Source organism: Triturus cristatus, unplaced genomic scaffold (genome assembly GCF_964204655.1).
Source record: "Triturus cristatus unplaced genomic scaffold, aTriCri1.1 SCAFFOLD_262, whole genome shotgun sequence".
Lineage (NCBI taxonomy): Eukaryota > Metazoa > Chordata > Amphibia > Caudata > Salamandridae > Triturus > Triturus cristatus.
The window spans coordinates 925,294-937,000 of NW_028187334.1; the positions used below are offsets into that span (position 1 = coordinate 925,294).

Consider the following 11,707-nt stretch of genomic DNA (forward strand, 5'->3'; position numbering starts at 1 on the left):
ACCACAAACATACCTTCTGTGCAAAGTTGGTATGCAGAATTTCACGCCTCAGCAAGTGAGGGTGAGTCCCAGGCCAGGGGCTAAAGAGCAAAAGAGTTCCTGTGCTCAGACTTTCCCTGCTAGGGATAGTTTATCTGGAACAAGGCCTACTCTCTTGTATCCAGCAAGGATCTAGAAATCCTGCATGAATCTGCAAGGCACATTGGCAGCATAAATTTGCATAAACTGCCCCACCTATTGCCTTCCTACTTCCTGTGCTGTAGTTGTTTGTGTAGAGAGAGAGGTCGCAGGCAAGGAAATGTTGTGAGTCGGATACAGGACCCTAAATAGCTGGTGAGAGGTATGTGGTGTTCTAAAAGCATGAAAACTGTATACCTGTGAAATAAAGTGATTTTGTATGTGTTCTTCTGTGTTTATTGTCCTGTGCATAAAGTTGCACCTTGTGTTTGAAGGTTTAAATTATTTCAGGCTTGCATGGAGGTAGACGTTTCTGAGTAACTTTTATTCATTTCTTAAAAGCATATACTGTCAGGATGGCCGAGAGGTCTAAGGCGCTGTGTTTAGGCCACAGTCTCCTTTGGAGGCGTGGGTTCGAATCCCACTTCTGACATGCCTTTTGGAGATTTAATCTCCTTTATCAGGTTAACATCTGATGGAAGTTGCATCTGTTGGTCTTCACTTGGCACGTTATTCCGTTCTCCTCTTGTCAAGAGAGATGGGGTTTCTCATATATTTAGGTTCTATAACGTCTTGCTGACAAAGCGCAATCCTTACCAAATGAGCATAGGACCCATGTAAGAGGTCATCTGGAAGAGTCATGCTCTTGTATGCCCTGGCCAGACGGGCCCTGCAAATTTGGAAGAATGCCATTCATCTGGTAGACAACTGGACTCCAGCACACTTACAGCAATTTCCTCAGGGCTTTGATCAGGGGCTGCTTAAATTTGCATACTCCACCCTATGTTGTGACTTTGAGATCCCTTGTTGAAATTGCTTTAGCCAGCCAAGAGGTGGCTATTGTCTCAATTTTAAAGCAGCTTTGAGCCGTTCAAGTGGCTGGTGAATTGCACTTTCTCTTTGTTCGCCTCAAAGTTCTAAAGAGTTCTCCATAGGTCCTGCTCTGTACAGATTGTTCAAAGATCTGTTGGAAGTGCATATAATAGGATAAATAAATTGAGGGCATTCCTTTTCAGTACCTCACCTACATGGCTGTCTGGCCTCTGGAAGATGCTGTGAAAGCAAGTCAGGATTGCCGAGTGGTCTAAGGCGCTGCGTTCAGGTCGCAGTCTCCTCTGGAGGTGTGGGTTCAAATCCCACTTCTGACAGTCCTGTGTTTACTCTACTTTTTTTCTTGAGAAATATTATCATTTCCCTCGCAGTGGCTTATAGGATTGTCTTCTTGGAAGAGTGCAGTGAGTTTTTTTCTTGCTCTAGCCACTATTGGCCTAAGCTCTGTGCATTTTTTGGTTCCTAATATATTTCTCACCCTTTAGATAAAAAAGCAGCATGGGGTCAGGATGGCCGAGTGGTCTAAGGCGCTGCGTTAAGGCCGCAGTCTCTCCTGGAGGCGTGGGTTCGAATCCCACCTCTGACAAAACTTGAATTCCATTTTCTCTCTCAGTTCCTTTAGAATCTCAGCTAAAAATTGGCAATGTAAATAATATCTGAATAAGTACCAAACTTCAGTTTCAACTGCAAATGCATTTGCCCTATTCTATCTTTAACGTTAATGTAATATTCTTCTAGCACTCGTGGTGTTTTATATTTCTTTTGTGGGGTACTTTAAAAATCTTTTTTATGAAAGAAATGGGTTACATTAAGTCTTGTGATGTTTTAGGTTTCCAATAAGGAGGTTTTAAATTTTATGTCACGTCATTTTCAGATGCTTCATTCAAGAGCTGTTTCCACTATAGAATGCAGAGCAAGGGCAAAAATACAAGTGATAGAGCGAGTGAGTGAGAAGGAGTGTTGTGGAAGGAGAGAATGAAACAAAGACAGAGTGAGTGAATGGCAGGGAGGCATAGAAGAGGAGTCTAGTAGTGAAGGACACCTGCTTTTCCCTGCTCTTGACCTCCCACCCATCCCCAAACAACCACAAACATACCTTCTGTGCAAAGTTGGTATGCAGAACTTCACGCCTCAGCAAGTGAGGGTGAGTCCCAGGCCAGTTGCTAAAGAGCAAAAGAGTGCCTGTGCTCAGACTTTCCCTGCTAGGGATAGTTTATCTGGAACAAGTCCTTCTCTCTTGTATCCAGCAAGGATCTAGAAATCCTGCATGAATCTGCAAGGCACATTGGCAGCATACATTTGCATAAACTGCCCCACCTATTGCCTTCCTACTTCCTGTGCTGTAGTTGTTTTTTGTAGAGAGAGAGGTCGCAGGCAAGGAAATGTTGTGAGTCGGATACAGGACCCTAAATAGCTGGTGAGAGGTATGTGGTGTTCTAAAAGCATGAAAACTGTATACCTGTGAAATAAAGTGCTTTCGTATGTGTTCTTCTGTGTTTATTGTCCTGTGCATAAAGTTGCACCTTGTGTTTGAAGGTTTAAATTATTTCAGGCTTGCATGGAGGTAGACGTTTCTGAGTAACTTTTATTCATTTCCTAAAAGCCTATACTGTCAGGATGGCCGAGAGGTCTAAGGTGCTGTGTTTAGGCCACAGTCTCCTTTGGAGGCGTGCGTTCGAATCCCACTTCTGACATGCCTTTTGGAGATTTAATCTCCTTTATCAGGTTAACATCTGATGGAAGTTGCATCTGTTGGTCTTCACCTGGCACGTTATTCCGTTCTCCTCTTGTCAAGAGAGATGGGGTTTCTCATATATTTAGGTTCTATAACGTCTTGCTGACAAAGCGCAATCCTTACCAAATGAGCATAGGACCCATGTAAGAGGTCATCTGGAAGAGTCATGCTCTTGTATGCCCTGGCCAGACGGGCCCTGCAAATTTGGAAGAATGCCATGCATCTGGTAGACAACTGGACTCCAGCACACTTACAGCAATTTCCTTAGGGCTTTGATCAGGGGCTGCTTAAATTTGCATACTCCACGCTATGTTGTGACTTTGAGATCCCTTGTTGAAATTGCTTTAGCCAGCCAAGAGGTGGCTATTGACTCAATTTCAAAGCAGCTTTGAGCCGTTCAAGTGGCTGGTGAATAGCACTTTCTCTTTGTTCGCCTCAAATTTCTAAAGAGTTCTCCATAGGTCCTGCTCTGTACAGATTGTTCAAAGATCTGTTGGAAGTGCATATAATAGGATAAATAAATTGAGGGCATTCCTTTTCAGTACCTCACCTGCATGGCTGTCTGGCCTCTGGAAGATGCTGGGAAAGCAAGTCAGGATGGCCGAGTGGTCTAAGGCGCTGCGTTCAGGTCGCAGTCTCCTCTGGAGGTGTGGGTTCAAATCCCACTTCTGACAGTCCTCTGTTTACTCTAATTTTTTTCTTGAGAAATATGATCATTTCCCTCGCAGTGGCTTATAGGATTGTCTTCTTGGAAGAGTGCAGTGAGTTTTTTTCTTGCTCTAGCCACTATTGGCCTAAGCTCTGTGCATTTTTTGGTTCCTAATATATTTCTCACCCTTTAGATGAAAAAGCAGCATGGGGTCAGGATGGCCGAGTGGTCTAAGGCACTGCGTTAAGGCCGCAGTCTCTCCTGGAGGCGTGGGTTCGAATCCCACTTCTGACAAAACTTGAATTCCATTTTCTCTCTCAGTTCCTTTAGAATCTCAGCTAAAAATTGGCAATGTAAATAATATCTGAATAAGTACCAAACTTCAGTTTCAACTGCAAATGCATTTGCCCTATTCTATCTTTAACGTTAATGTAATATTCTTCTAGCACTCGTGGTGTTTTATATTTGTTTTGTGGGGTACTTTAAAAATCTTTTTTATGAAAGAAATGGGTTACATTAAGTCTTGTGATGTTTTAGGTTTCCAATAAGGAGGTTTTAAATTTTATGTCACGTCATTTTCAGATGCTTCATTCAAGAGCTGTTTCCACTATAGAATGCAGAGCAAGGGCAAAAATACAAGTGATAGAGCGAGTGAGTGAGAAGGAGTGTTGTGGAAGGAGAGAATGAAACAAAGACAGAGTGAGTGAATGGCAGGGAGGCATAGAAGAGGAGTCTAGTAGTGAAGAAGACCTGCTTTTCCCTGCTCTTGACCTCCCACCCATCCCCAAACAACCACAAACATACCTTCAGTGCAAAGTTGGTATGCAGAATTTCACGCCTCAGCAAGTGAGGGTGAGTCCCAGGCCAGGGGCTAAAGAGCAAAAGAGTGCCTGTGCTCAGACTTTCCCTGCTAGGGATAGTTTATCTGGAACAAGGCCTACTCTCTTGTATCCAGCAAGGATCTAGAAATCCTGCATGAATCTGCAAGGCACATTGGCAGCATAAATTTGCATAAACTGCCCCACCTATTGCCTTCCTACTTCCTGTGCTGTAGTTGTTTGTGTAGAGAGAGAGGTCGCAGGCAAGGAAATGTTGTGAGTCGGATACAGGACCCTAAATAGCTGGTGAGAGGTATGTGGTGTTCTAAAAGCATGAAAACTGTATACCTGTGAAATAAAGTGCTTTCGTATGTGTTCTTCTGTGTTTATTGTCCTGTGCATAAAGTTGCACCTTGTGTTTGAAGGTTTAAATTATTTCAGGCTTGCATGGAGGTAGACGTTTCTGAGTAACTTTTATTAATTTCTTAAAAGCCTATACTGTCAGGATGGCCGAGAGGTCTAAGGTGCTGTGTTTAGGCCACAGTCTCCCTTGGAGGTGTTGGTTCGAATTCCACTTCTGACATGCCTTTTGGAGATTTATTCTCCTTTATCAGGTTAACATCTGATGGAAGTTGCATCTGTTGGTCTTCACCTGGCACGTTATTCCGTTCTCCTCTTGTCAAGAGAGATGGGGTTTCTCATATATTTAGGTTCTATACCGTCTTGCTGACAAAGCGCAATCCTTACCAAATGAGCATAGGACCCATGTAAGAGGTCATCTGGAAGAGTCATGCTCTTGTATGCCCTAGCCAGACGGGCCCTGCAAATTTGGAAGAATGCCATGCATCTGGTAGACAACTGGACTCCAGCACACTTACAGCAATTTCCTTAGGGCTTTGATCAGGGGCTGCTAAATTTGCATACTCCACCCTATGTTGTGACTTTGAGATCCCTTGTTGAAATTGCTTTAGCCAGCCAAGAGGTGGCTATTGTCTCAATTTCAAAGCAGCTTTGAGCCGTTCAAGTGGCTGGTGAATAGCACTTTCTCTTTGTTCGCCTCAAAGTTCTAAAGAGTTCTCCATAGGTCCTGCTCTGTACAGATTGTTCAAAGATCTGTTGGAAGTGCATATAATAGGATAAATAAATTGAGGGCATTCCTTTTCAGTACCTCACCTGCATGGCTGTCTGGCCTCTGGAAGATGCTGGGAAAGCAAGTCAGGATGGCCGAGTGGTCTAAGGCGCTGCGTTCAGGTCGCAGTCTCCTCTGGAGGCGTGGGTTCAAATCCCACTTCTGACAGTCCTGTGTTTACTCTAATTTTCTTCTTGAGAAATATGATCATTTCCCTCGCAGTGGCTTATAGGATTGTCTTCTTGGAAGAGTGCAGTGAGTTTTTTTCTTGCTCTAGCCACTATTGGCCTAAGCTCTGTGCATTTTTTGGTTCCTAATATCTTTCTCCTTTCTCACCCTTTAGATGAAAAAGCAGCATGGGGTCAGGATGGCCGAGGGGTCTAAGGCGCTGTGTTAAGGCCGCAGTCTCTCCTGGAGGCGTGGGTTCGAATCCCACTTCTGACATAACTTGAATTCCATTTTCTCTCTCAGTTCCTTTAGAATCTCAGCTAAAAATTGGCAATGTAAATAATATCTGAATAAGTACCAAACTTCAGTTTCAACTGCAAATGCATTTGCCCCATTCTATCTTTAACGTTAATGTAATATTCTTCTAGCACTCGTGGTGTTTTATATTTCTTTTGTGGGGTACTTTAAAAATCTTTTTTATGAAAGAAATGGGTTACATTAAGTCTTGTGATGTTTTAGGTTTCCAATAAGGAGGTTTTAAATTTTATGTCACGTCATTTTCAGATGCTTCATTCAAGAGATGTTTCCACTATAGAATGCAGAGCAAGGGCAAAAATACAAGTGATAGAGCGAGTGAGTGAGAAGGAGTGTTGTGGAAGGAGAGAATGAAACAAAGACAGAGTGAGTGAACGGCAGGGAGGCATAGAAGAGTAGTCTAGTAGTGAAGGAGACCTGCTTTTCCCTGCTCTTGACCTCCCACCCATCCCCAAACAACCACAAACATACCTTCTGTGCAAAGTTGGTATGCAGAATTTCACGCCTCAGCAAGTGAGAGTGAGTCCCAGGCCAGGGGCTAAAGAGCAAAAGAGTGCCTGTGCTCAGACTTTCCCTGCTAGGGATAGTTTATCTGGAACAAGGCCTACTCTCTTGTATCCAGCAAGGATCTAGAAATCCTGCATGAATCTGCAAGGCACATTGGCAGCATAAATTTGCATAAACTGCCCCACCTATTGCCTTCCTACTTCCTGTGCTGTAGTTGTTTGTGTAGAGAGAGAGGTCGCAGGCAAGGAAATGTTGTGAGTCGGATACAGGACCCTAAATAGCTGGTGAGAGGTATGTGGTGTTCTAAAAGCATGAAAACTGTATACCTGTGAAATAAAGTGCTTTCGTATGTGTTCTTCTGTGTTTATTGTCCTGTGCATAAAGTTGCACCTTGTGTTTGAAGGTTTAAATTATGTCAGACTTGCATGGAGGTAGACGTTTCTGAGTAACTTTTATTCATTTCTTAAAAGCCTACACTGTCAGGATGGCCGAGAGGTCTAAGGCGCTGTGTTTAGGCCACAGTCTCCTTTGGAGGCGTGGGTTCGAATCCCACTTCTGACATGCCTTTTGGAGATTTAATCTCCTTTATCAGGTTAACATCTGATGGAAGTTGCATCTGTTGGTCTTCACTTGGCACGTTATTCCGTTCTCCTCTTGTCAAGAGAGATGGAGTTTCTCATATATTTAGGTTCTATAACGTCTTGCTGACAAAGCGCAATCCTTACCAAATGAGCATAGGACCCATGTAAGAGGTCATCTGGAAGAGTCATGCTCTTGTATGCCCTGGCCAGACGGGCCCTGCAAATTTGGAAGAATGCCATTCATCTGGTAGACAACTGGACTCCAGCACACTTACAGCAATTTCCTCTGGGCTTTGATCAGGGGCTGCTTAAATTTGCATACTCCACCCTATGTTGTGACTTTGAGATCCCTTGTTGAAATTGCTTTAGCCAGCCAAGAGGTGGCTATTGTCTCAATTTCAAAGCAGCTTTGAGCCGTTCAAGTGGCTGGTGAATAGCACTTTCTCTTTGTTCGCCTCAAAGTTCTAAAGAGTTCTCCATAGGTCCTGCTCTGTACAGATTGTTCAAAGATCTGTTGGAAGTGCATATAATAGGATAAATAAATTGAGGGCATTCCTTTTCAGTACCTCACCTGCATGGCTGTCTGGCCTCTGGAAGATGCTGGGAAAGCAAGTCAGGATGGCCGAGTGGTCTAAGGCGCTGCGTTCAGGTCGCAGTCTCCTCTGGAGGCGTGGGTTCAAATCCCACTTCTGACAGTCCTGTGTTTACTCTAATTTTTTTCTTGAGAAATATGATCATTTCCCTCGCAGTGGCTTATAGGATTGTCTTCTTGGAAGAGTGCAGTGAGTTTTTTTCGTGCTCTAGCCACTATTGGCCTAAGCTCTGTGCATTTTTTGGTTCCTAATATCTTTCTCACCCTTTAGATGAAAAAACAGCATGGGGTCAGGATGGCCGAGTGGTCTAAGGCGCTGCGTTAAGGCCGCAGTCTCTCCTGGAGGCGTGGGTTCGAATCCCACTTCTGACAAAACTTGAATTCCATTTTCTCTCTCAGTTCCTTTAGAATCTCAGCTAAACATTGGCAATGTAAATAATATCTGAATAAGTACCAAACTTCAGTTTCAACTGCAAATGCATTTGCCCTATTCTATCTTTAACGTTAATGTAATATTCTTCTAGCACTCGTGGTATTTATATTTCTTTTGTGGGGTACTTTAAAAATCTTTTTTATGAAAGAAATGGGTTACATTAAGTCTGGTGATGTTTTAGGTTTCCAATAAGGAGGTTTTAAATTTTATGTCACGTCATTTTCAGATGCTTCATTCAAGAGATGTTTCCACTATAGAATGCAGAGCAAGAACAAAAATACAAGTGATAGAGCGAGTGAGCGAGAAGGAGTGTTGTGGAAGGAGAGAATGAAACAAAGACAGAGTGAGTGAACGGCAGGGAGGCATAGAAGAGGAATCTAGTAGTGAAGGAGACCTGCTTTTCCCTGCTCTTGACCTCCCACCCATCCCCAAACAACCACAAACATACCTTCTGTGCAAAGTTGGTATGCAGAATTTCACGCCTCAGCAAGTGAGGGTGAGTCCCAGGCCAGGGGCTAAAGAGCAAAAGAGTGCCTGTGCTCAGACTTTCCCTGCTAGGGATAGTTTATCTGGAACAAGGCCTACTCTCTTGTATCCAGCAAGGATCTAGAAATCCTGCATGAATCTGCAAGGCACATTGGCAGCATAAATTTGCATAAACTGCCCCACCTATTGCCTTCCTACTTCCTGTGCTGTAGTTGTTTGTGTAGAGAGAGAGGTCGCAGGCAAGGAAATGTTGTGAGTCGGATACAGGACCCTAAATAGCTGGTGAGAGGTATGTGGTGTTCTAAAAGCATGAAAACTGTATACCTGTGAAATAAAGTGCTTTCGTATGTGTTCTTCTGTGTTTATTGTCCTGTGCATAAAGTTGCACCTTGTGTTTGAAGGTTTAAATTATTTCAGCCTTGCATGGAGGTAGACGTTTCTGAGTAACTTTTATTCATTTCTTAAAAGCCTATACTGTCAGGATGGCCGAGAGGTCTAAGGTGCTGTGCTTATGCCACAGTCTCCTTTGGAGGCGTGGGTTCGAATCCCACTTCTGACATGCCTTTTGGAGATTTAATCTCCTTTATCAGGTTAACATCTGATGGAAGTTGCATCTGTTGGTCTTCACTTGGCACGTTATTCCGTTCTCCTCTTGTCAAGAGAGATGGGGTTTCTCATATATTTAGGTTCTATAACGTCTTGCTGACAAAGCGCAATCCTTACCAAATGAGCATAGGACCCATGTAAGAGGTCATCTGGAAGAGTCATGCTCTTGTATGCCCTGGCCAGACGGGCCCTGCAAATTTGGAAGAATGCCATTCATCTGGTAGACAACTGGACTCCAGCACACTTACAGCAATTTCCTCAGGGCTTTGATCAGGGGCTGCTTAAATTTGCATACTCCACCCTATGTTGTGACTTTGAGATCCCTTGTTGAAATTGCTTTAGCCAGCCAAGAGGTGGCTATTGTCTCAATTTCAAAGCAGCTTTGAGCCGTTCAAGTGGCTGGTGAATAGCACTTTCTCTTTGTTCGCCTCAAAGTTCTAAAGAGTTCTCCATAAGTCCTGCTCTGTACAGATTGTTCAAAGATCTGTTGGAAGTGCATATAATAGGATAAATAAATTGAGGGCATTCCTTTTCAGTACCTCACCTGCATGGCTGTCTGGCCTCTGGAAGATGCTGGGAAAGCAAGTCAGGATGGCCGAGTGGTCTAAGGCGCTGCGTTCAGGTCGCAGTCTCCTCTGGAGGTGTGGGTTCAAATCCCACTTCTGACAGTCCTGTGTTTACTCTACTTTTTGTCTTGAGAAATATGATCATTTCCCTCGCAGTGGCTTATAGGATTGTCTTCTTGGAAGAGTGCAGTGAGTTTTTTTCTTGCTCTAGCCACTATTGGCCTAAGCTCTGTGCATTTTTTGGTTCCTAATATCTTTCTCACCCTTTAGATGGAAAAGCAGCATGGGGTCAGGATGGCTGAGTGGTCTAAGGCGCTGCGTTAAGGCCGCAGTCTCTCCTGGAGGCGTGGGTTCGAATCCCACTTCTGACAAAACTTGAATTCCATTTTCTCTCTCAGTTCTTTTAGAATCTCAGCTAAAAATTGGCAATGTAAATAATATCTGAATAAGTACCAAACTTCAGTTTCAACTGCAAATGCATTTGCCCTATTCTATCTTTAACGTTAATGTAATATTCTTCTAGCACTCGTGGTGTTTTATATTTCTTTTGTGGGGTACTTTAAAAATCTTTTTTATGAAAGAAATGGGTTACATTAAGTCTTGTGATGTTTTAGGTTTCCAATAAGGAGGTTTTAAATTTTATGTCACGTCATCTTCAGATGCTTCATTCAAGAGATGTTTCCACTATAGAATGCAGAGCAAGGGCAAAAATACAAGTGATAGAGCGAGTGAGTGAAAAGGAGTGTTGTGGAAGGAGAGAATGAAACAAAGACAGAGTGAGTGAATGGCAGGGAGGTATAGAAGAGGAGTCTAGTAGTGAATGAGACCTGCTTTTCCCTGCTCTTGACCTCCCACCCATCCCCAAACAACCACAAACATACCTTCTGTGCAAAGTTGGTATGCAGAATTTCACACCTCAGCAAGTGAGGGTGAGTCCCAGGCCAGGGGCTAAAGAGCAAAAGAGTGCCTGTGCTCAGACTTTCCCTGCTAGGGATAGTTTATCTGGAACAAGTCCTTCTCTCTTTTGTCCAGCAAGGATCTAGAAATCCTGCATGAATCTGCAAGGCACATTGGCAGCATAAATTTGCATAAACTGCCCCACCTATTGCCTTCCTACTTCCTGTGCTGTAGTTGTTTGTGTAGAGAGAGAGGTCGCAGGCAAGGAAATGTTGTGAGTCGGATACAGGACCCTAAATAGCTGGTGAGAGGTATGTGGTGTTCTAAAAGCATGAAAACTGTATACCTGTGAAATAAAGTGCTTTCGTATGTGTTCTTCTGTGTTTATTGTCCTGTGCATAAAGTTGCACCTTGTGTTTGAAGGTTTAAATTATTTCAGGCTTGCATGGAGGTAGACGTTTCTGAGTAACTTTTATTCATTTCTTAAAAGCCTGTACTGTCAGGATGGCCGAGAGGTCTAAGGTGCTGTGTTCAGGCCACAGTCTCCTTTGGAGGCGTGGGTTCGAATCCCACTTCTGACATGCCTTTTGGAGATTTAATCTCCTTTATCAGGTTAACATCTGATGGAAGTTGCATGTGTTGGTCTTCACCTGGCACGTTATTCCGTTCTCCTCTTGTCAAGAGAGATGGGGTTTCTCATATATTTAGGTTCTATAACGTCTTGCTGACAAAGCGCAATCCTTACCAAATGAGCATAGGACCCATGTAAGAGGTCATCTGGAAGAGTCATGCTCTTGTATGCCCTGGCCAGACGGGCCCTGCAAATTTGGAAGAATGCCATGCATCTGGTAGACAACTGGACTCCAGCACACTTACAGCAATTTCCTTAGGGCTTTGATCAGGGGCTGCTTAAATTTGCATACTCCACCCTATGTTGTGACTTTGAGATCCCTTTTTGAAATTGCTTTAGCCAGCCAAGAGGTGGCTATTGTCTCAATTTCAAAGCAGCTTTGAGCCGTTCAAGTGGCTGGTGAATAGCACTTTCTCTTTGTTCGCCTCAAAGTTCTAAAGAGTTCTCCATAGGTCCTGCTCTGTACAGATTGTTCAAAGATCTGTTGGAAGTGCATATAATAGGATAAATAAATTGAGGGCATTCCTTTTCAGTACCTCACCTGCATGGCTGTCTGGCCTCTGGAAGATGCTGGGAAAGCAAGTCA

The 11,707-nt window shown here is 43.5% G+C and overlaps 12 non-coding genes across 12 annotated transcripts; all 12 read left to right on the forward strand.

The window, feature by feature from the left end:
- The first annotated feature begins 527 nt into the window (after positions 1 to 527).
- TRNAL-UAG (transfer RNA leucine (anticodon UAG)) lies at positions 528 to 610 on the forward strand. Its single transcript has one exon. It is a non-coding gene; the product is annotated as a tRNA-Leu (tRNA).
- A 901-nt stretch (positions 611 to 1,511) lies between these two features.
- TRNAL-AAG (transfer RNA leucine (anticodon AAG)) lies at positions 1,512 to 1,594 on the forward strand. Its single transcript has one exon. It is a non-coding gene; the product is annotated as a tRNA-Leu (tRNA).
- Positions 1,595 to 3,334: 1,740 nt separating this feature from the next.
- TRNAL-CAG (transfer RNA leucine (anticodon CAG)) lies at positions 3,335 to 3,417 on the forward strand. The gene has a single exon. It is a non-coding gene; the product is annotated as a tRNA-Leu (tRNA).
- A 186-nt stretch (positions 3,418 to 3,603) lies between these two features.
- Positions 3,604 to 3,686, forward strand: TRNAL-AAG (transfer RNA leucine (anticodon AAG)). Its single transcript has one exon. It is a non-coding gene; the product is annotated as a tRNA-Leu (tRNA).
- Positions 3,687 to 5,424: 1,738 nt separating this feature from the next.
- Positions 5,425 to 5,507, forward strand: TRNAL-CAG (transfer RNA leucine (anticodon CAG)). Its single transcript has one exon. It is a non-coding gene; the product is annotated as a tRNA-Leu (tRNA).
- A 193-nt stretch (positions 5,508 to 5,700) lies between these two features.
- TRNAL-AAG (transfer RNA leucine (anticodon AAG)) lies at positions 5,701 to 5,783 on the forward strand. The gene has a single exon. It is a non-coding gene; the product is annotated as a tRNA-Leu (tRNA).
- Positions 5,784 to 6,807: 1,024 nt separating this feature from the next.
- TRNAL-UAG (transfer RNA leucine (anticodon UAG)) lies at positions 6,808 to 6,890 on the forward strand. Its single transcript has one exon. It is a non-coding gene; the product is annotated as a tRNA-Leu (tRNA).
- Positions 6,891 to 7,522: 632 nt separating this feature from the next.
- Positions 7,523 to 7,605, forward strand: TRNAL-CAG (transfer RNA leucine (anticodon CAG)). Its single transcript has one exon. It is a non-coding gene; the product is annotated as a tRNA-Leu (tRNA).
- Positions 7,606 to 7,791: 186 nt separating this feature from the next.
- Positions 7,792 to 7,874, forward strand: TRNAL-AAG (transfer RNA leucine (anticodon AAG)). Its single transcript has one exon. It is a non-coding gene; the product is annotated as a tRNA-Leu (tRNA).
- A 1,023-nt stretch (positions 7,875 to 8,897) lies between these two features.
- On the forward strand, positions 8,898 to 8,980 carry TRNAI-UAU (transfer RNA isoleucine (anticodon UAU)). Its single transcript has one exon. It is a non-coding gene; the product is annotated as a tRNA-Ile (tRNA).
- Positions 8,981 to 9,612: 632 nt separating this feature from the next.
- Positions 9,613 to 9,695, forward strand: TRNAL-CAG (transfer RNA leucine (anticodon CAG)). Its single transcript has one exon. It is a non-coding gene; the product is annotated as a tRNA-Leu (tRNA).
- A 186-nt stretch (positions 9,696 to 9,881) lies between these two features.
- Positions 9,882 to 9,964, forward strand: TRNAL-AAG (transfer RNA leucine (anticodon AAG)). Its single transcript has one exon. It is a non-coding gene; the product is annotated as a tRNA-Leu (tRNA).
- Positions 9,965 to 11,707: the final 1,743 nt, after the last annotated feature.